The sequence below is a fragment of the Motacilla alba genome, chromosome Z (assembly GCF_015832195.1).
Source record: "Motacilla alba alba isolate MOTALB_02 chromosome Z, Motacilla_alba_V1.0_pri, whole genome shotgun sequence".
NCBI classification, from domain to species: Eukaryota; Metazoa; Chordata; class Aves; order Passeriformes; family Motacillidae; genus Motacilla; species Motacilla alba.
Genome location: NC_052046.1, coordinates 45,664,751 through 45,687,443, shown reverse-complemented (window position 1 = coordinate 45,687,443; position 22,693 = coordinate 45,664,751). Strand labels below are relative to the sequence as shown.

The 22,693-nt window shown below is 37.6% G+C and overlaps 1 long non-coding RNA gene across 1 annotated transcript; it reads left to right on the top strand.

Annotated features, from left to right (window-relative positions):
* The first annotated feature begins 6,456 nt into the window (after positions 1–6,456).
* On the top strand, positions 6,457–15,909 carry LOC119695783. Its single transcript, XR_005255386.1, has 5 exons — positions 6,457–6,583; positions 6,661–7,676; positions 9,666–9,734; positions 10,315–10,378; positions 10,807–15,909. It is a non-coding gene; the product is annotated as an uncharacterized LOC119695783 (long non-coding RNA).
* Positions 15,910–22,693: the final 6,784 nt, after the last annotated feature.

Genomic DNA, 22,693 nt, shown 5'->3' with positions numbered 1-22,693 from the left:
TTTATCCTAAATGTCATGTTGCATCCTTGGGCTCATTCACAGAAATGAACTGAAAACAGATTTAGTTTTGTGATCATGGTTCTTGTCCTTGAATCATAATAAAACCCTCAAAAGATCATCTGATCCAACCTTTCATGGGTAAGGAAGCCTAGATGAGATAACAAAATACCTTGTCCAATTGCATCTTGAAAACCTGCAGTGAAGAGGACTCCACCACATTCCAGGATATTGTTCCCTGGAGTGGAGGATTGTTCTCAGTGCAAAAGATTTATTTACTAAGTTGAAACTAAACTTGTACCGATTCACCTTTTCTCCTCTCTTTCTTTGTAAAGAGAAAGCTTATTCTGTCTTTCTAACATTCTTTAAATACTGAAAGACTCTGATGAGGTTCCCACTGAGTATATCTTCTCCAGAGAGATGAGACCTGAATCCTTCAATCTTACTTCACGGACCAGTTTCTCCTGCACTTTGGTCATCTTCATGGCCCTGCTTTTGAGCTATCTCCAGTCTGGCAAAACCTTTCCTCAATTGTGTGGGCCAGAACTGGGCACAGCACTCCAGATGTGTCATGACCATGTCTGCGTCTCTGCTAATAATGCCCCTGTAGATGCAGCCCAGGATCTGATTTGCCTTTGTTACCACTACCCAGATGACTCATGTTTATATTGTTGTCCACTAGGACCCCCATAATGATCGCTATGGCTCCCCAGCCACACAGATCCTAGTCCTTACTGGGCTCTTTGGTTATTGTGACCCAGGTGCAGGACTTTGCTCTTGCTTTGGTTAGACTTCATGCAATTCTGTTCTTGCTAGCTTCCTTTATTACTCTCAGCCTGACCAGATCTCTCTGTAAGATGGCTCTCTCTTCTGATTTGTCCACTTCAACACACAGCCTAGCATCATTATCATATCTAGTGAGGGTGATTTCAATCCCATCCTCCCAGTCATTAAGGAAGGTGGTAAAGATGTTGAACAGTGTGGTACCCACTATTGATCCATGGGGATCCTGTGATAGACTGCCAACATGAGAAAAAATCCCGTATTATTTTTCAACCTATACTTCTACAAGTTCATACCTAGCCGAGTTGGTGTTGGGTTTTTTTTTTCGTCTAGCATATTTAAAATATATTCATTAAGTAAAATAGAGTGTAGCTTTTCCTGATGGAAGGCAAGAGAGGGAAGGATAGATCTGCTCCTGTGATCTCTCAGCAATTTTGAAGGCTGAAGTAGTTGGGAGGATTGAAACTCAGTGTTATTTTCTTTCAGTTATTGGCTGGACAGAAGGATTGATGTAAGATTGAGATTAAGGAAATTTAATGTGATGTCCCAATAAATCTCTGTAAAGAAAGTGGGTATTTTGATTGGCTGCTGTATTGTCTTTAGTTTTCAGAACCACATGAGGATACAAACTCAAGTAATGCAAATTCTTGGGCCAGATCTTTCAATTGAAAGAGAAATGGGGAGTCCCTCTGCTCTCCTTTCTCTCCCATATGTCCTGTGTGCCCAGGAGAGGGAGTTTAAGGGCCTGCAAAGCTTTTGAACAAGTGGACAAGTGACATCCTTAGAAGCGGTCTGGCACCATGGCAGTGTGTGTGTGAGAGAGATGGTGAGGATCAGGGAAGCACTCCAGAGATGCTTCTGCTTTTTGTGTGAAGAGGCCTCACAAACAGAGTATTGGTTATTTGCTTGTACCTGGGAGGCAATGTTGCTCATTTGGTAGTTCATTCTGGAGAATGATTCTCCTGTCAATTAAGGAGTGTAATAAACTACTTCATTCCCTCCCTCCCGCAGAATCATAGAATAGTTTAAGTTGGAAAGGTCCTCTACTATCATTAAAACCACTATTAAACCATGCCACATCTACACATCTTTTCAATACTTTCAGGGTTGATGACTCAGCCACTTCCCTGGACAGCCCGTTCCAGGGTTTGACAGCCCTTCTGGCAAAGAAATTTTTCCTAATATCAAATTTAACACTTCTCTGGTGCAACTTGAGGCCATTTCCCCTTGTTCTTTCACTTGTTACTTGGGTGGAGAGACCAATATCCACCTGGCTACACCTTTCCTTCAGGGAGTTGTGCAGAGTGCTAACACCACCCACCCCTGAGCCTCCTTTCTTCTAAACAATCCCTGCTGCCTCAACTGCTCCTCATAAGACTTGTGCCCCAGACTCAATGCACTTTGAAAAGATACTCTGGAGGCTTCTCTTTTCCCATCTGAGCTGCCCCAGCTCTCTCAACCTCTCCTTACACGAGAGATACTCTGGTTCTGCAGTCATTTAAATGGCCCTGCACTGGACCATGTAGGGCCATTTAAATGGTTGCAGAACCATTCCATTGGTTCACTATGTCCATCTTCCTCTTGTGCTGGGGAGGCCAGAACTGGATACAGCACTTCCAGTGTGATCTCAAAGGGTGTCTCACTTGACCAGCTGGTGATGCTTTTCCTAATTTCCTGACCCATAAGGAAGTAGGTTGTCTTTGCTCTTAGGGTGCATTAGAATTGTTGTTTCATGCTTGAAAAGCAGGAAGACCTGCCCAGTAGTCAGTTTTCTGACCAGCTGTTGAGAAGGCTGTTCCATGGAGTTGAAAGCAAATTCTGCTATATGAGCTGATTTTCAAATGCACTGGGGCTTATGCTCTTTCATCTTGCTGTCAGGACATTCTACACAGCACAGAAAGCAGCTCAGCAAGCAGAATATAAGCCCCAGGTGGCAAAGCCTGAAAAGTGAGTTAAACATAACTTTATGAAATAGCTCTAATGGCCATGGCAAATAGAACCCTTACGTTTGGCTTTTTTCACTTACTTACTTCTTACTTTTTTTTAAATTTTACTTTTACTTACTGTCAGTGAAACAAAATGCAAAGAAAGAGAACCATACATGAGGAACAGATTGCTTTTCCTGGCAACTAATAAACTTAGAATTCTTCTCTATTACTGAGCCATGCCCACACAGATACATCATTGTTACTTATTTCTGCATCTTTCCATCACCAATAGGAAATATAAAAGTGCTACTCTGTGAATGCCTCTGTTCTCACACACTTCTCTGTGAGTGGAAGTATAAGTCTTCTAACCTTGCTACTTATTTGGGAAGAGTAAAATATGCTCTAAAATAATATAATAAAAAAAAAAGGTGGCAGTATAAAGCATATTAAAATTTTCAGTTTTTAAGGTTTTTTGCACTCTTTAAAGAAGCAACGTCCTGAAGATGATTACTGGGACCCTTTGCAAAACCTGAGAAGAATTTTCTCCTTCAGATGAGGCCTCTGATGAACTAAAGGACCTTGGAAGTTCAGTTCTAAGGAAATGCTGATTGCTATAACATGTATGTTTGCATTTTAAGGAGAAGCCTGAGAAAGTCCATGCCAGAAATATTCTTCCTTATCTGTGAGCTATAGAAAAAGGTGCCACATTGTTTCTGGGTTCAGTTTTCTTCAGTGTTAAGGGAAGATGGACTGATGAGAGTGGGAGTAGAGAATTGGTTACAGATTGCTATGAATGGACAGATTTTGGAGATCACAGCTTGGATGTGAAAGTAGTTAAAGACTAAATGGTTTCCCTGATACTAAGAATCATGTTTGTGGAAGAAACATATCACCAAGCATTCATCAATTTCATATAGATCATGTGTGTTGTATTTATATTTTAGTCAGATTAGCCAGAGGACACAGTGAGCATTTATGCTTCCTCCATGCCAGCTTTATGCTGTCTTTGAGAAAATACATGAGGCTGATTGCATACAGCATATTGTTTGAAAATACCTTGAACAAATATGAAATAGCAAATTGTGTTAGAAGGGTGCAGTATTTTTAATTCTCTCTTAGCAGAGATTTTTGGCTGAAATTTGGATTTGTAGTGTTCTAAAACTGATGTGTGAGCAGATGCAGGTTAGCAGATGGAACTGAGGGACAGGGGATGCATGTTGGGATATTTGGCAGCTTAAGCCTAGCAATAAAAAGATCTATTTATTTATTTATTTATTTATTATCCATGACTATAAAGTTATTTGAAACAATCTTTGGAAACCCTGTTGCACACAGAGCACTGAAAACCAGGATAACAATATGAGGCAGCACTTAAAAAAATCTTTATTTCAACAAGAACTTTTTCCCTATCTCTAAAAGCCTACTCATCCTGAGTATATAACTAAGGCAGAAAACCCCAAAGAAAATTATATAATAAGAAGAAAATAAATTGAATTATTTCAAAGAGCAGTTCTTGTTACTATCTTTCTCTTTCAAGTCTTAGATTCTCTGTGACTTAACCTCATTTTTCAACTTCTGATTTGTCTGATTATTGCCTGACATTCGAATGAATCAGACAGAATGTGCATCAAATACCTATGTTAACTTTAGCTGTACTTTATGTAAGAAAGGATCTTTTTGTAGGAGCTGTACAGAAGCTTGGCAGGAGCTCAGACATAATATCCACAGCTCCAGAAAGAGGCTCAGTCTTAATATTGCCAAGTCCTTGATGCAGAAATATTGTCCCCATTTGTGACCACCCAAGAGTGGCAGAGGCTTCTTTTGTGCTGGAAGTGATGTGAGTTTGCCTGTAGGAGTATTAGTCTGTGTCATAGATTGTCTAAGAAGATGAACTTAATGAATATCTAATAAGCTTAATTTTTTCTTATCTGAACTATGTTTAATGCCATGTACATGCCCATATGTGGGCACAGAAGTGCAGGAACTGTAGTTTTGCCAAAGTGTTCTTCAATAGTTTCAGTTTATGTTCCTGAATCTTCAGTTAGTTTCTCCCTTGTCCTGATGTCCTCATAACAAAAACAAACAAACAAAAAAAATTTCCATATTTTACAGGAAGAGCAAGAGAAAGAAATATTTTAATTTTTAAAGAATGCACAGTCTCTTATTGAATCCTAAAATGAAGCAAAAAGTAATTCTAATTAAAATTAGCTGAGTTACTGAAAATTATGATTTTTTTTTGATTGCCTTGTTTTTCATTAACATTTCCCTCAAACTACGAATCGTTGTGCAGCTCAGGAGGATTGGGTCAGTGCTCAGTCAGCTCACTTTTTGCTCCCTCTAACAGGTAGCCCAGCAGTTTGGTCAAGGATGACTGTCAGAAAGAAGATACAATTCTCACAACCATGCAAAAAGGACAAGGAGCTGGTGACATATTACAGGACAGAAGACAGCAGCTAAGGACAACAGGCAACAATCAACATGAGGGAAGTTTGAAAGGAAAGGATGCAGCAGTGGTTAGCAGTGTCAGAAGAATTTAGGATCTTTAAGCAGATCCTTTGCAGATAACACTAAATGAATTAATGCTTAATGTCCTGTATAGTTTATTTGTTATGGTTTCCTTTATAGCTTAGCAGTTTTAAAGCATTTAATTAGTTGTTTGCTACATCATTAGACCTCACATCAAATGACCAAGTAAAGGAATTAAACATTACCTTCATTTTACACTTCTGATGCATTAAGTAGAAGTGGTGTCACTACAAAGCATGATCTCTTTGCAGTGATTACATGTCCTTCAAAAAAATAGTTTGGAGTCTCAAAATCTTTGCCAGATACCTTCAGGAGATTAAAGATAAGTTTTAAAAATAGGCGCAAAGCTAATTAAGAGTTAAGTGCTGTGGGAGTAAAAGGTAAGTTCTGTCTTCAGAAGTTTAATAGCAGCACACATGTAGCTCTGTACTTAGGCTATTTATTGTGTCTCTAGATCATATTAATAACTTCAGTCAGTCTGAAGATTAAAACAGGGGTCTAGGATGGCCAGGTGCCATGCTTTGAGGAATTATCCCTGTGTCTGTGCAGAAGCCAGCCAGCGCCTCATATGAGAGAGCAATGAATGGAAGTGTCCTTCAGATCTGGGTGACTGCCACTGCAGCAGCACGTGAGAGCTGCTGTTTGGTGAGCTTTTTTAGCGGGAAAAGAGAAGGCCCAAATTGGGTCACTGGTGAGAACCAGCCACATTTTTGGAAACTAATATTAAAGTAGGTGAGAGTATTCACTGTGGGCATAATAGGACATAAAAGGTGCAAAGATAAATTGCAGTAGAAGGTGCAAAACAACACATATGGTTGTTAAGCCTTGGTACTTTTGAAGATGACTGTGAACTCAGTTTTGAAGACAAGGGAGCTTTTTGCAGCTCTGTTCTTTACATGGATTTTACATAAGACATGTCTAAGCTTTATGTTAGTAATAATTAGCACAGAGAATATTCAATGCTTACCTGTATTTTGTCTTTTTTTAATGAGCAAATTGTATTTTCAGAAAGCAATCTTTTATACAGAATTGTGTGATGCAAGATACAGGATTAACACTGACCACATTTTAAGTTAAAATTGTTGAAGTCCTCATGTTTTTATTTTATTCTTGTTCAGGTTGCCTACTGAATTACAGAATAGGTAGAAAATAAAAGATACCAGGAAAATAGTCCTCTCCAAAGCTTTATTTCTCTTTTTTTTTTTTTTTTTTTTTTTTGCAAAGGTATTGAAAGGATTCTGCAAAGACTCTGTCAAGTTCCCAGTATATTACACATAAGTCAATTAATAATTCTTCCTGCCCCCCTATGTTACGTCTTCATGAACTCTCTGGTGTTCCTCAGGCAGTGGGTAAGTTCAGTTTAATAAAGTCTACAGCTCTTCTCCTTGCCTCATACTGAGGAAATTGAAAAACATCTATCTTTCAGACATGTGTCCTGGTCCCATTTCCTGTTTGTTGTCCTAGGATCTGCAGTGAGCATTTTTGTATGTGAGTAATTCTCTCTTTTTGTATACTTTTGTTTTTAACATTATTGCTGTTACTATTCATTGTCTTATCTCATTGCTGTTTCCAGTAAATTGTTCCTATCTCAACTCATGATCTTCACCTTTTGTGCCTCCAATTCTCCTCTCTGGCCACCTGTGTTGGGTGGGAATTGAAGAAGGGGAAGGGGGAGGGAGAGAGTAGATGTTTGGTTTGGAAAATCTCAGTAGGAGAACTAAATTGGGAAGTACCATTCCTAAATTATGACACTTTGCAAAGAAAAACATTATTTTAAAGGTATTTAAACTGTATTTGAAAATTCCAAGGAAAGTCACATTTTTTAGAATGCCTATGGAACAGTTACTCTGTAGGATTAAGAACACACCAATCAGACATGAACTGTTATACTGAGCTTTGTATTTCCTCTTAACCTTGACTGGGTTCCTTTGCAATTCCTCAGTGATTAAATTTATTTCATATTTGCATAAAATTAGTAGAAAATCCAACACTGTTTCTACTTTGCCTTTCTTTGCAATTTTTGAAATACAAAATATTTTAAATCTTGGTTATTTGTAAATGATTTTAAAAATAAAATTAGTATTGCCTGGCAAGTTGATTGTGAAAAGTCAAGTGTTCAATAAAGGGTTTAACTAATCCAAGAGAAACTAATCAGGCTGCAATAAAGTTTTCAAATGCCCACAGAAAAGGGGAGAAAAACTCTGAGATACTTGCTGTCAAAACAATTGAGTTTTTCTGAAAGTTCACTGAAAATTAATCATCCTACATGTACCATATATACTAATGCTTTTCTTCTCTTGCCCTCATGTATGTCTATGCTATCCTCATGAAATCCATGCGCTGAGACACTTGTCCTTGGATCACTAATCATGTCATCAGTAACAGTGGGAGAACAGTCAGAATTTCCCTCAAAGTCTGCATGGTTACATTGAGCTCATTAAGGTGAGATTTTGGGCAACTTGGACATTTCCTCTCTTTCTCAAATGCATTTCAACAACCTAAGCAGCAGATGTAGTGTTGGCTGTGAATATGCACTTCAGGGATGTCAGGTAGTAATTATAAGCATCATAGGCAGTCAACTTTATAATTTGCCTCTGGATAATTTAATTTAATCTTCCCAACTATGTCCTTTGCCATATCCTTTTTCTTTCCGTATTTTATCAATGTTACAGTTTGCACACAGCAGGGTTCTTACCTGGTGGTGGCTAAATCCCAGCATGTTTACATAGTGCTTGTGCTGCTCCTTTAGTGGTCAGCCGTGCCAAAACAAGTTGTTCACTCAGCAGATCACATCTGTCTGCAACCCCTGCTTCTTCCTTGGGGGATTGTTAAATGCCTTGGTGATGGTAACCTTTGAGGGCTGGGCACACCTGAGCATTAAGGTGGCAGCCTGTGCAGCTCAGTGCATTCTTAAACTCATCAAAACACCTGAAAATGGCCTGCTGTTTTAAAACAGGAATTTGTTGCTTGTTCAGGCCTTTCAGTGGTATGGGGACTAGCACAGTATTTGAAAACAGAAATGTACATTAAATACATAACTACGGACCACGTACGTTTGTACTAAATATAAATAGTATCAAGGACTTGAATTCTGAGCTGAAACTCATCCTAATTATTATCTGATCACATCAAAGACATGTAAACAAAGAGTGTAATTTCTCTTTGACCATATGTTCAAGTGCTTGCATGTAGCATCCTGCCCTGCTTTCATATGCCCATCTCAGTATCTCTGGGTTTATGTTGGTGCTCATATGTGTTGTGGAATTCCCAAATCCTTCACCCCTTTTCCATCTCCAGCTATTCTTCCCCTGTTGTCTACAGTCCCTGTAAACTGTCTGTGGACATACCACCCACAGCAGCTCCCGGGCAGGTGCTTGGTGGTACAAAGGTGAGTTTGGCAATTTCAGCATGGCTGGATCATCTGACCTCATCTCCAAGAAGAATTACTACTACTGTTCAATCATAGTCCATGCTGTTCAGTAAGGGTCTCCACTGAATGCATTATGTAAGAACATTTCCCAGCTGACCGCTTTCCAGTGAATTAAGATGTATTGTATAATCATAGCTAAATAATTCTAAATGTGTACTTTTTTTGGGATATTTCATAATAAGTAAAAAAAAGTACTTGATGAAGCCTGAGAAACATGTACAACGGTAATTTAAAACAAAGGAGAGACCTTCTTCTGTGTGATTTATCACCCAGGAGTTCTGTCTAGACTTTTTCACAGTGGAAACTTAAAACACTTATTATTTGAACCAGTAAAAATTCTTGGTTTAGTACATTAATGATTTCCAGGCAAATTAAATATAAAAAGCAAAGTCTGTGAAGTGTATTTTAAAATGTCTGAAGCTAAGATTTAAAAAGAGAGATGTTATCTGTGAGGTGTCTGTGTGGGGGTATGTGTGTGTGTTTGTGCAAGCCTGCCAGCGCAAATGATTCAGGCTCATTTAGATATGTGCAAAATATTAAGAACAAAGAAAGGGCTGAGGAAAGATTTGTCTGTAATGATAAAATCAGAGGGACATGTCTTCCTTTATCTTTCGTGAAAGGAAATAATTAAAAACGGCAAGAACTGACCTCCAGCTTTCAGTCCAAACCTTAAAAATTAAACCTAAAATATCAGCACAAGGAAATGTAATTATAAAGAACTACAGCAGATGTTACAGAGCCTTTTGCAGAGTGCTGAACACTCCCCAGGCAGAGAAAAAATTCACATCAGAAGAAAATGAGATGAGATGGAGAGAAAGTAAGTCGTGTCTTGCGAAGTGGGTCCCTGTAGGCTGCTGTGCAAATGTAAGGCAGTAGATAAAAAACATGGTAATTTTGATCTCTCCTCTTTCTTGGAATCAATTATTTGTTTACTGAAATTAATTTTTGGCTCTTAATTCTTGTGAAATTTTAGTAGCAAACTTCCTTTTAATTCTTTTTAGATAAAGCCTTGAAAGGCCTTCAAGCAGAACTTCTTGCCTCAAAGCCATGTACAGCAGTTCTCCAAAGAGGTGTGTTGCCAGCTGTTGTCGTACATCAAAATGGTAGTATAATAAATATTCATTGGTAGACTGTTGCAGATCTGAGAATAAAGTGAGAATAAGTTTTATTCATGTATAAAATGCCAAATGCTTTGTGTTAGTAAAAAAAATGTTTCATTTAGGTTTATCTTTCTGTATGCCCTTTGGTTCCTAGGACAATGATATTGAAGTAGAACAGGTCTAACCTAGGGGTTAAAAGACTGGCAGTGCAGTATGTTACTTTACTTTATATCCCTGAGTAAGTCACCTAGCCTAAATTCTAGAAATTGCTTGCCAACATTCTGAGCCAGAGCAGACATTCTGGAAAAGGAGTAATGCAGAGAGAGGAACTTTGCTCCTATGCAGGCAAGCCTCAGAATGTCATCCTCAAATGATGCCTAGATTTAGAAAGCCTTTTTAACAGGAAAAAGCCCCAAATTGTTCTAGCATTCTTCCAAGTACTTTATTGTTGAGAGGTGTTAAGTGCACTAAGGCAGCACACTGTTAGCAAGGGAGATTTCTTCCTCTTTGATTGCAGTAATGTTACATGTCCATTTCTTGGCCTTTGCAGGAGCCTGCACAGCAGCAAGCAGCTGAGAATTGGCAGGAAGGATTCCTATGGATAATTCACTGAGGTCAGGAAATCCATGACAGTGTTTTGATGAGCAGTTTGAAATGGTACACATAGTAAGCTGTAGAAGAAAAATATTAACTCCAGCAGGATTAAAATAAACTGAGTTTGAGAAGATGAGTGTTTTTAACCTCCTCAGTGTTTCAAGAGCCTCATAGAATTGTATTATTTGGATTACATATATAGCTCCCTCTCCTTAACATTGCTGCATGTCATCTGTGTTATTCCTGATCTTCAGCACTGTGCTCTGCAGCAGTAGGAGTGCAGGACTTGGTGCAGACTCTGCTGGTATTTATCCTGAAAATCAGTTAGGGATCTTGTGAATCAAAGTATCAGTTAATTGCTTCCCAAGATGGAAGCAATACTCCCTCAAGCCTAGGAAAATACACCCTTTCTATCAGCTACTTCAAGCTGAAATGAAATGTCTTTCAGATGTGATGGTGCTTGTTTTAAAATCTGGACGGATTTAAAATGTGGAAGACAGATTCGAGGGGAACAGAGGAGGACCATGAGATGTGGCCCAACAAGAAACCTGCCATGTGGTGTGGAATCTCCTGTTTTTTCTGCAGCATACACGTTATAGTTTCTTCTTGTCATCTGTAAACCTCTCAGAATGGCTGCCAGCAGGGAAAAACACAAACAACAAGGTTCTGGTTTTCTACTTCCTTGCACTGCCCCTGTTCAGAGATTGCGCCTGAGTGGTCAATGAAGAAATGTTCAGAGTCCTGGGGCTGTCTCTGTTCTTTCTTCAATCAGTTTGCTATCTCATCTGCAAGTCTATTTTAAAGAATCACAGAATATCTTGAGTTGGAATCACAACAATCATCAGGTCCAACTTTTGGGTTTCTTTACACTAGGAATCTCAGAATGCTTCATGTACTTCTCTATTTACTGATAGATTTAAAGGAAGATGGGGCAAGAGGGTTCAATTGGGATTTCAAGGACGTTTGAAGTCTGTCCCTACTGCTGCTATGGATCTTGCGCAGTAGCCCAGGGATAATGCTGGCAAGGCAAGGCAAGGCAAGGCAGGGCAGGGCAGGGCAGGGCAAGGCAAGGCAAGCTCTTATTCTCTGCTTTATCTCAATGCCCACTGCTGCTGTTATTTGTTCTTTAAAAAAAAAAAAGGATTTTACCCACACCAAAATGAACTTTCTGCCTGAACCTTGTTATGATCCATGTCATATGATACTTCCTAGCACTAGGAAGGACTGGAAAAGTCTCCTATTTCCTTTTCCTCTGTCCACAGCTCTGTTTCATGGTCTTCCTTAACAATTTTCTCGCCACCTGCAGTTTCACTATTTCAAGGAAAATAATTAATGCCTCTGGTCAAAAATGTAAAGTTCTCCTTCTTACTCTTTTCTGACTTCATATTTTCTCCACGTTCCCTGTATTGTTCAAAGAGTAATGTCAGAAAGATGTTCAGGGTTGATTCTGCTGTTTCCTAGCTGTCTAAGCCAACACAATAGAGTTAAGTCCTGTGAACCATTCAGCATCATTGCTGTCTGAGTATGTGTATAGGAAACCTGTGTAAGGAGGCTGCTTCATGAGTGGATACCTTTATAAATACACATATGGCAAAGCCCTGTCCTTCAAGAAAGCCCTCTGCCACACAGCATCTCATTTTGTTTCAGAAAGAAAACATAAGAGAGAAAACCAAGTTGTTAGCTGACCATTTCCCTTTCGTTTGGGAAAACTCAAATGTTTAATTGTATGAAACATATTTGATGTACACTGGAGTGAGACAGAGATGGTGACTCAGGCATTTAATCATTTTTTTCATGCTGTTCTGAAGCATAAGAAAATAGGTTTTAAAAAAAATCATAATACTTTAAAAATATTCTTGTAAATAAATAAAGTTTTAAAATCTAGAAAGCGGAAGAGCAAACATTAAAAGAAATGTAAAGCAGAACTTAAATGTATTGTGTATAATGGAATAATGAACATTTTCCTAAGCCTATACTAAAAATCAAAATGAGCTAAGAAGTGATTTGTTGTCTGGTGGTTTTGTGGACCTGTTCAGCATTTGTGTCAGAAGAGAATTCAACTGATGAAGTGCAACATAAGCATTAAGCATTACTTATTAAGTGGAATTTTTCCAAACCTAGTAAAACAGAATCTGCATATTAAGGAGTTTAGTTTAAAGTTAGAAATATTCAAGCATGGAAAAAGTACCACTTCAGCTATTTTTACTTACAATAATTTTTCTTTCTCAGAATTGTTATTTGAACATTGCTTATAGATCTCTAATGCTACACTAAAAGTTCATATGTTTAACTAGTGATGTCATAATGAGTTTTCCGTGAAAAGTTGAGTATATCAGTGTATATGTAGGTTTTAAACTCCTGAGTTAATCTAGTCAGATCTTTTGTAAAGAAAGAGTCATGTCATCCAGTCTTTTCTTTACAGAAAACAAATACCTATGCTTAATATAGACAACATTACTACTTCATTGAGATAAGGCACAGAAATAGAATGATTCGAATCACTAAGAATACACTGGGAAAAGATGTCAGAATGCCACATTAGCAAAGAGGGATGGTGGAATTATTGCTTGTAGTTCTCTATATATTCTTTTGCATACCATCCTGCTCAGATAATCCTACCTCCATTGTTTACAGTGCTAGTAGTTGCAATATCTGTGCTGCATCACATCTTCTGCATATTCATAGGCCTGGAAATCCTTTTCAATCATTGGAAGGACTGAGAGGACATAAGAAGTGTTTTCCTACTGCTCAGGGTACATAGCCATTATTTACAGTTTCTTTGGTATGATATAGCTGCTTTTTAAAAACCATGAAGAATTTATTCAAATGAGCTGTAGAAAACAAGAGCACATGTAAATCTCAGCCCGAGATGTGTTAGTTGCTATTGAGGGACTCAAAGTAAAGTGGATTAGGAAGAAATTAGTAGTAAACATGTGCCCAGGGCCTGAAAACCTTCAAATTTAAGGACATATTTAGGGATTTTTGCGTACATTAACAGCAGAAAAAGAAGAAGATAGTTTTCAACAATACCCAGAATGTCTTAGATGTGATTGTTCAAAGGTCTGCATTATCCTTGATGAAAACCATTAGTTTGAATGCCTTCCCATTTTATCAGGACAGATTTAGTCCCTGTCAGAAGGCAACCTGAACATCTGGGATTGGCAACAGGCAAGATTTGGATGAAGAGCTTCCTTTGCTCCTATGGGAAATATGCTGACCCCTGGCATGCCTTGCCATCACAGGGAGAAAACATGATGTTTTTAATGTTATTATTCCTCTGATGTGGCAAACTACTTCAGTCACTGGAATTCAGAGGTCTTAGCCATGGTTGAGAGGTGGTTTGGATGATAAAGCTGGTGCTGTCTACTGTGAAAGTACTTCAAATAGGAACATTCTTTTAAACTCCCTAGGCCTGATCCAATTTTAAAGAGGAGAAGGAGAAGTTTTTCCATGGCTGCACTGGGAGCAAGATCAATACTCTTCTCCCTGCAGACCTTTCAATTTTTTTTGTTTCCTTCAAGATTTTTCCCCCGCCACACTTTCCTTTATTCTAAGTTGCATATAAAAGTAAATTTTGGGATCCTTCAGTGAAAAAATCTTAGAACTACACAAAGAAAATCTGGCTCTAATGTTCATTTATCCCTATAGATGAAAAGCTTCATTTATAATCAGGGAGCAATTTGTATGTGTAAGGAAATTCAGGAGCTGAAGGTTATGCTGGTAGAGGGGCTACTTTCCATTCAGGTCTACTGCACTCTTTTTCTAATCAATTGTTCTAGCCTTTAATCAATCTTTTTTTTATTTTTTATTTAGTTGACAGTGACTGCAATCCTTTTGCTCTTTGCTCTGCTGCAGTTGTAGCTTGCACAAGTCTGATTGTACTTAGAGTGGGCCCATTCATTTTTTTTCCCGGAGTGCAAGGCCTTATCCAAAGCCCTTAAGTTTTCTTTAAATTCTCTCATTGAGTATTATATTGGAGTTAGAAACACAGGGGCATGAGTTTCATGGCCAGAAGATAATTTGTTTAATTAAAGAAAAAAAAAAAAAAGGAAATACCAACCATTTGTGCTGCTGCATCTGCTAGCTATGGATTTGAGTATATCTAATATTTAAATTAGTTGTGAAAATGAGACTAATGAATTTTAAGTATTAATCTGTTACTAAAACCTCACAATTCTCAGGAGAAAATGTACCATTCTGCTTCTTATGTTGTTAAAGAAAGTAGGTAAAATGCAGTATTGCAATTGTTATGATTTAAAAATAGAGTAATTTATTTTATCCTGACTTTGAAAATGACTGAAGCAGCATTTGGCTATACCATGGGGGAGTGCTGTGCATCTTTATCAGTTTGTTAACATTAAAGCCCTTCTGACAAATATCTAAGTGTCTTGCATAGCATATTGAAATTCTGCTCTTCTGAGTTATACTTGAACTTATTGTCCAGCATCTATGGCTTTCAAAGCTGTTAAGTCTCAAAATTGATGATTGTAATGCTGAGCTCTTGTACTCTTCATAAAAAGTGTCTCTTCAGTCCATTGATAAAGAACATGAAACAGTGAGAGGCTAAATGATTTATCTACCCCCTATCACCTGAGAAATCACTAGCAAAACCTTAAAGAAAAGAGGCTCAAGTCACTTTTTCTAACCACCATACTTCACTTGACTCCTTGCCTCTGTAGCCATCCATCACTGTGTCAAATTTGTATCAGTATGGTAAGGAATATTTGAAAACACAAAAAACCCATTCAAAATAAATATTGGAAATGAGTTCTGTGGCTTTGCCAGACTGTTTTTCCAACATTTCATTTTTGTTAGTGAAGTCATAGGTTATTTACATCAAGAAAATACTGCTCCTGTGGATTTTTTCCCCAGCTGTTTTTCTCCTCTTGTGTAACATACTTTCTCTGCTTTTGATATTAAACTTTTCATGGGAGCAAATTTAGAAGTTCTCACCTTTGTTGTCTGACAGGTTAAAATAGCAGTTAATGTCCTCCAGTATGGTACCCACGCAGAATTATATTCTGGGGGTGTTTACTTTCTATCAAGTTTAAAAGAGGATAAAACTCATCTTGATTTTGAGTTTTACAGCAGAAGTTATCTGTGGTTATGTCTCCTTTCCAGCTTTTCTTTCCTTTCCTCTCCTAACTTGATGTTCTTTCCTCTGAGAGACTTGATCTCAGTATTTATCTCTGTGTGGGCTGCCTTTCCAAAATTGCATTTTAGTAAAGCTCTTGTATTTTCCCAGCTGGTGTTATTGCTCCAGGTGTTTCTGAGCAAAGGAGAAAACATTAACATGCAGGGTTCCTTGCTTTAAGCCCTGCTATCCCTGTTCCAGAGTCTTCAAGAAAGCCAGAAGCTGTGCATCTTCTCTGGAGAGGGCAACTGTGACCAGGTTTAAAGACAGAGACAGGCATTTTGCAGGACTTTCAAGGACCTGGTATGAGTTACAGAACTCTGCACTGACTCTGAAGCTCCCATAAAATCCACTGCCAGCATTTTGTACAAGATCTTTTTTAATACAGAGGAGGCCTTACGTGTGGTGTTACACGATGGGTATACCCAGACTCTCCATGGATGTGATACCACATGGATGTGTGAGAAGGGTATTTTGAGCCTTGTAGTGAAGAGATACAGCAGTGCTGCTCTAGTACCAGGCAAACTGTGCCATCTAGGAGAGCATGCTGCAAGGGAACACATCTCCTTGACTTTGCCAAAACCTTTGTGCTCCCTGCTGGGATAGATGTCACAGAGGGCTATGCCAGCTATACACATGGTGGGGGACTCAGGTTCCACATAGTAACAGTGAAAAAAAGGAGAAGCTTTTAGGTATGAATGAAGAGGTTCGTTAATTTGTTTTGTAATGTATCAACCAAACTCAAGCAAAGGGCTTATTTTCTTGAAGTCTATAAAAATAGCAAAATATGGTTTAATTTCTAAATGACATATAATTTTGATAATGGAATTTCACATTGTCAAGAACTTAAAGGGTTACAGATCCTTTTTCTTTCCACATTGAAAGATTTTGCTGTTTGAAACCAAATCACAGACTGCTCTAGTAGTTCCATCTTTAATTTATGTGTTTGTATTTATTGATATATTTACTGTTCACTGTACTCCTAAAGTGGAGAATACTCAGAGTATCACAGGAGAAATCCAGGACATGAAAGCAATCTAACTTCATGGTATTAGTTTTCCTTTTCTTAAAGACTTCTTTCACAAAACACACTGCCTTGTGTTCAGCAGAGGTTTCATTGTGTTTTGGCAACATCTCACTTTTTCAATTATCTTGCAGTCTGTGGCAAAGCCTTTTTAAAAAAAAACATTTCTGTGTGTCCATAAATAACACAAAAGAGACAGTTATTACTGACACTTTCCTACCTCTTATCCCTTCATTCTGGAGCAGATTCTGTGATTTTGAAGTTTTTACCACTGAAACAACGTAAGCAAGGTGCAGCCATCATATTACTCTCAATTTTCTGAGAAGTGTCTTTAGCCAGATGTGTGTTCTTCTTTTTTCTCATATACTTTCTTTTATTTTGTTTCAATGAAGGAAGAAATTGAGACAAAAAGAAAGAAAAAAGAAATAAATAGAAAAAGAAAAAAGAAAGAATGTCTTTGCTAGCTAGAGAGTGATCATGTTCATAAGAATCACTGCTGTACAAAATGTAGGTAAGTGGAGGTGTGGAAGAAGCAGATGGTGGGAAAATCGAGAAATTATAATTTTTGAAAAATTTTCTTCGGGTCTTTCTGACCCGTATGCCTCCTTCTCTTGCCATTAGTTTCTCCCAAAGTTGTTGACATAAGTCCTGAGAATCTGCTGAACTTTAGTAACGCTTGCTTTAAAGTCATGAAAAGGTATCTCAGTAAAGATGAGTGAACAGTAATATTAAAAGTACATAAGGTAACCAGAATTCTGAGCAGAATAAACTTTAAAAACTTTCTCCAAACTACTGATGAGCTCCTTAAAATGCTGAAATTGTGAGAGATAAGATAGTATATATCCTTCTATGTATTGCACATCCAGAATCAAGCAAGATTTGTTTCATGTGCTATTTTTCACAGAGAGTTGCTGAATTTTGCATGCAATCTTTCATTGTAAAATATTCACACATTTTTTTCCTACCAGTGGTATCAGAAACAACTGAATGAAGTGTTTCTTCCACGGCACTTTGTTTATTCCTGGCTTAATAAGTCTGTTCTTATGGAAATTGCACTTAATTTTCATGGTTTTGGCTCTTGGAGCTTGTTTTGGACAAAGCCTTCTAGGCATTGCCTAGGTAATACACTAACACAGATGTCACATCCCAAAATATGTCAGTATGTCAAAAGAGAGATACTGACAGGAGTAACATAGGCATGTACCTCAGTAGATTACCAAGTGGGAATTATGGCATCAGTGAAGGTAAATGCGGCTGCAGGGAAGATCAGGTCTCTATTGGCAGTGTTTTGTGCTGCTTGTATTTTCTGTTGTTTGAGGACAAAGTTAAGTTCCACAAAAATGAAGAGAATAATTAAAAGGGGAAGAAAAATCCCTAGAACAGATTGAAAAATAGGTTTTTATTTTCCTATTTTATTTTCCCCAAATCTTTGTTAATTTATTGTAGAAGAATAGAAAAAGGGGAACGTTCAAATGTTCCCTCTCTGGTAATAACAATGTTAAACATCACAAGCCCATTTTATGTCTGTCCAGTCAGAGGGCAGGTAAATGTGTTTTAGAATTTCATGCCCTACTTTATGTTGCTCCAGTTAGTTTATTTTCTAGTTCCTGTTCTACCTAACAGTCTATTATAACTTGTTTTATTACTTGGTGACTTTTGTTGCATAGCTTGAAATGATATATAGTACTGAAAAAATAAATGTAGTATTAACCAGGCAGTATTAAGTTGTCACACCCTTGTTTTTTGCTTCTTTTTTTTACAGTATATTGCCAAATTTGTTTCTATTATTCAAAATCCTGCAGAAATGTTGCTGAAGAGGAGATTATCAGCTTCTAACAGTAGATAGTGAAGGTTTAAATTCTTACGTCCAGTCCAAATCCTGATGTGACCTTTTCATTCCAGAATGAAAAGGGGCTATGGCACTTACTCCCTGCCGCTGGTCTTTGGCAAGCACCTAGTGTTTTGGAGAACTCCCTCTTGCCCTACTCAGATTTTTCAGTTTTCTCACCCTTCTGTGATTATTTCCCTAAGTCTTTGAATTAAACAAGCATTTCACAGGAAAATAGAGACTGAGAATTTTATTTGACCAGGTTTTTTTAAACACTGCCTCCTAAGAACTAGGTCTGCTGCTGTGCTCTTTTAGCAAACCCACTTGTTGCCCTTTTATGTCCTTGGAATGGTCCTGGGGGAAGTCAGTGCCATGAAGGAGCCTCAGGGATCCTTGAAGGCAGGCACGAGGATGAAGTGTATTCTGGATGAAGTGTTCTCTGGATGTCTTCTTCATTCACAGGACACAACCTAAATGAGTATATCGGGGTGGCTTCACTCTGGCCTCATAGTTTTTCTGAATAATCATCATCACTGGACAATATCAGTCAGCTCCCCATAGCTTCCCCAAAGTGCTGATCTTTGCTGCCTGGAGATGCTGTGATGGAGGAAAGAGAAGCAGTGTGTGAAGCTTCTCTGCTTCTTTCCTTCTTCATCATCAAATACCATAGCTGAATGTCTCTATAGTTACCATTTCAATTCAGTAGGTTTAAATACATAAGGGACAACAGCTTCTTCATTAAATTAAAAGTCCAGCAACTGGAAAGGCTCTCTTGAAGGTGCTGCTGCTGCTTTTTGGGTCTGTGAGGTCTCCCTGCAATTATCCAGAATGAGAAAAAGTTGGACTTTTTCTCATGAATTTAGCTCTTAGAAAAATCTATCTTATCTCCAGGCCAACAGAATTACAGAAAATTATACTGTAAGTACAATTTTTTTTCATAGGAATAAGTTATGATAATTTTAGACAAATACCCACACCAAGCTGGTATGCTTCATCACTAAAAAAAGCAAAAGAGCAAGAAGGCATCTGTGTAGGGATACACACATTGAATCTGATTTCATTAGATGGGTGATCTTTAACTAGAGTAGAAAACTCAGCAAGTCAGCATAGACATTTTCTCATCTGGTTTTAAGAGCTGCTGTTTGATTTCAGTTTATTTCAATTGACTGAATGAAATTGATAAAAAATTGATAAAAATAAATTGATAAAAATCAATTTATTTCAATTGATTGAATGAATGGATAAAAAACTGTGAATCCTAGCAAATACAGCTGGTTTGGTGTAAATCTCTATGTGGACCTCTATTTGCTTCTTGGTCAAAGTGTAGAAAAAAATTTACTGAATGTCAATACAAAAAGAGCCAGGATTAATTTTTTTAAAACTTTTTTTTTTTTTCTTGAAGTCTTATGCAACCTATTACTTTGTTCTTGCTGATATTCCATCTGGATTAAGCCTTCTATATTTAGAATGTTAAAAAGCATTATTTTTATTTTATTTTTATGTCTCAAAATAAATTGCACTAAGTTCAATCAGGGTGCTAAAAGTTATTTTAGTTCTTCACTGGTTCAGAAATCTTCTAAAAATATGCTTGACTTTATCTAGAGGGCTATAGAATTTGATGTTGCTGTTGAACTTTTGCATCTCAAAACTGACTATTTTTTGTTCTTCAAAGTAAAGTTCTGCAGACCTGAACTCTGTGCAGTTAAATGCTGCTGATTCATCATGCTTACATATTTTTACATAAATAAGGGTGACTGCAGACATCAAAGCTGTTATATTGCTATATTGTTGTATACTGTATACAGATTGTAATGTTATTTTGTATTTGAGGTTAAACTTTGGGGTTTTATCTTCTAACTATCAAACCCTATTCTTGCATTTAATCAACAAATTTTATGTGCATTCAAAATCAATTATAAATTAATTTTCTCCTCAGCTTTCATGTTCTCAAAGAGAACACTTTGCCAATTTTCTGCATTCAGTTCTTGAATTCAATTTTTGTTTCCAGATGCTCTGCCATGCCCCTTGAAGTTTGGATGCAAAGTAAATAGAAAAGCAAATTCTTAAATATCCCCACCCCCACAATACATGTTCTACAAAGAGATGTTTTACTTCTTTCTGTGAGCCATATCTGGTTTGTATTTTCAGACTACTGATGCTGAACAAGGAAAATACTGCTGGAAAAAAATTGAGCATAATTAAATTTGAAATGGAGAATACACACATAATCAAGAAATAGTTCAGATAGCAAAGTTATGTTCTGAGTTTATGCATGAGTCCATGCGTTATTTCTGCAAGACTTGCTGTCCATAACTAAGCATTGGATATAACCCAAATGAAGCTGAATAACTGTGGAAGATAATTTAGTTTCTTTTGATTCAGATACCCTGTTCTTTACTTATCTGCTCAAAAATAAATGTCATACCTTGTCTAAAAGCCTTTTCCTGCCTGTTATTTAAACCTGTCAATTTGGCTGGTCTGCTCTGGTGTTGTGTTTTCCCTTGACCAAGTGAGGACATGCTGTAGCTGCACTGATGTTACCTCTTGTGTCACAGCTAACTTTTACTGACAGAGCTTATGCTGCAACTGAATTCTGAAGAAAACACTGTTAATATAATTTGATAATATCCTATGGTTCATTAAATACTTCTATTTTGTCATTATGCCTAGCATGTTAAGTAGGATATCTCCCATGACAGAAGTGTCCTGAAACACAGTGTCTGGATGTTCTGCAGGAGTTTTTAGAATTTGCTGAACCTCTTCTGATGAAGCATTTTGCTAGCTGTGCTTGACAAAAAAAGGGATATATTAACCCATTCCATAGACAAACCTTTTCCTAATGGAATTATAAAGTCACTACAGAGTGCTTATGCAATTTCTCAAAAATCACAGTCATACCTCCAAATTCAGAGTAGCAGTGGTGACACTAAGAATGTACTTTTTTTCTTTAAAAGGCTGTCAATAAACTTTTTTTGGCTATTTGTTAACTGTTAAGAGACTTCAGCAGCTGTGCAGGTCACTGTGTGGGTGAAAGCAAGAAGGTGAAATCGCACATTTTGGTACAGCATGTGTAATTGAAACACATCTCATCTGAGACTACGCTGACAAGAGATGGATGTGACAATACCAAAAGATTTCAAGAATTCATTTGATTTTTTGCTGATTTATTGTGCCACATTTTATAGTAAAATTAATCTTTCACTTTAGTCTTTAAAGCAAAATAATGGAGTTTTTCTATTAAAAAAGTCCCCACTGCATTAAAAAAACCCATTTAATGTCTTCCAGATTATGCTTGCTTTGATTTGCTATACTTTCCTCAATTTTTTAACTGACAGTAAAAGAAAAAAAAAACACCAAAAAACAACCATAAATCATTATGTACATGCTTTTTGTTGCAAAAGTATTTTTTCTGTACATACAGTAATGGAGTGATGTTTCAGCTGAGATTACCCTGCCTGTCAAATGCAGGGATTTCAGCAGTTAAGGATTCTTAAGTGCATTACCACTCAGTCCTTATAAGCAAAGTTATCTCCAGGTTTCTTGGGGACAGGAGATGGTTATGTGAATTAGAAACAGGATACATTTCTGTGTATACAGTGGCACCTGTGATTTCTGCCATCACCAAAACCTTGCATGAGTAAATTTCCTTGTAATTCCCTACCAGTTTACCTGTAATTCATATGCATTGGTCTGACCTCTCCCAGTCTATCCCAGTTTATCCTTCCTAGTATCCTTTCAAGTGTTAAATACTACTTTCTGCATATCAGCATTTGCTCACTAGGTTTATCTTTAGCTTAAACAACAGACATGGCTGCAAAATAAACTCAGCTGCACTGCAGGAAATAGTTTAAAAGAGGTCTGGGTTTAGGGGTAAGATTTCCCAATTGTTTTAATACCAAACTTGCAGTCTGGTCTCACTAGCTGCCTTATCAGAGATCAATGAGGCACAGCATCATAATAGCACAGTGACTGCACTACAGCAGTGAGTCTCTAGATAAGTGGAAGAGAAATATTCCAAAAACCTGGGTACAGTGGCAATTGGTTCTGCTTCCAAAACTGCCTTTGCTGCTCTGGGCTCTGGTTAGGCAGGAATGTTCTTTCCTGACTAATTCCTATTGCCTCCCTTCAGTTCAGCTTTGTAAGAAAAGCAAGGAGATACAACATGGAAAAGAGATGGCTGTGGCTGGGGGCTATGTAAGGCTGGTGACCTCCTGACATCCTTGCACCTGGTCCTGAAGTATGAGCTGGTCTTTATGGTCCTTCACACAGCATTGTCTTTGGTTTTGTCTCTTCAAAACACATGCCAAGATGTTACAGACCAAGCCCATCTAAAAAAGTTAAGTAGTAAA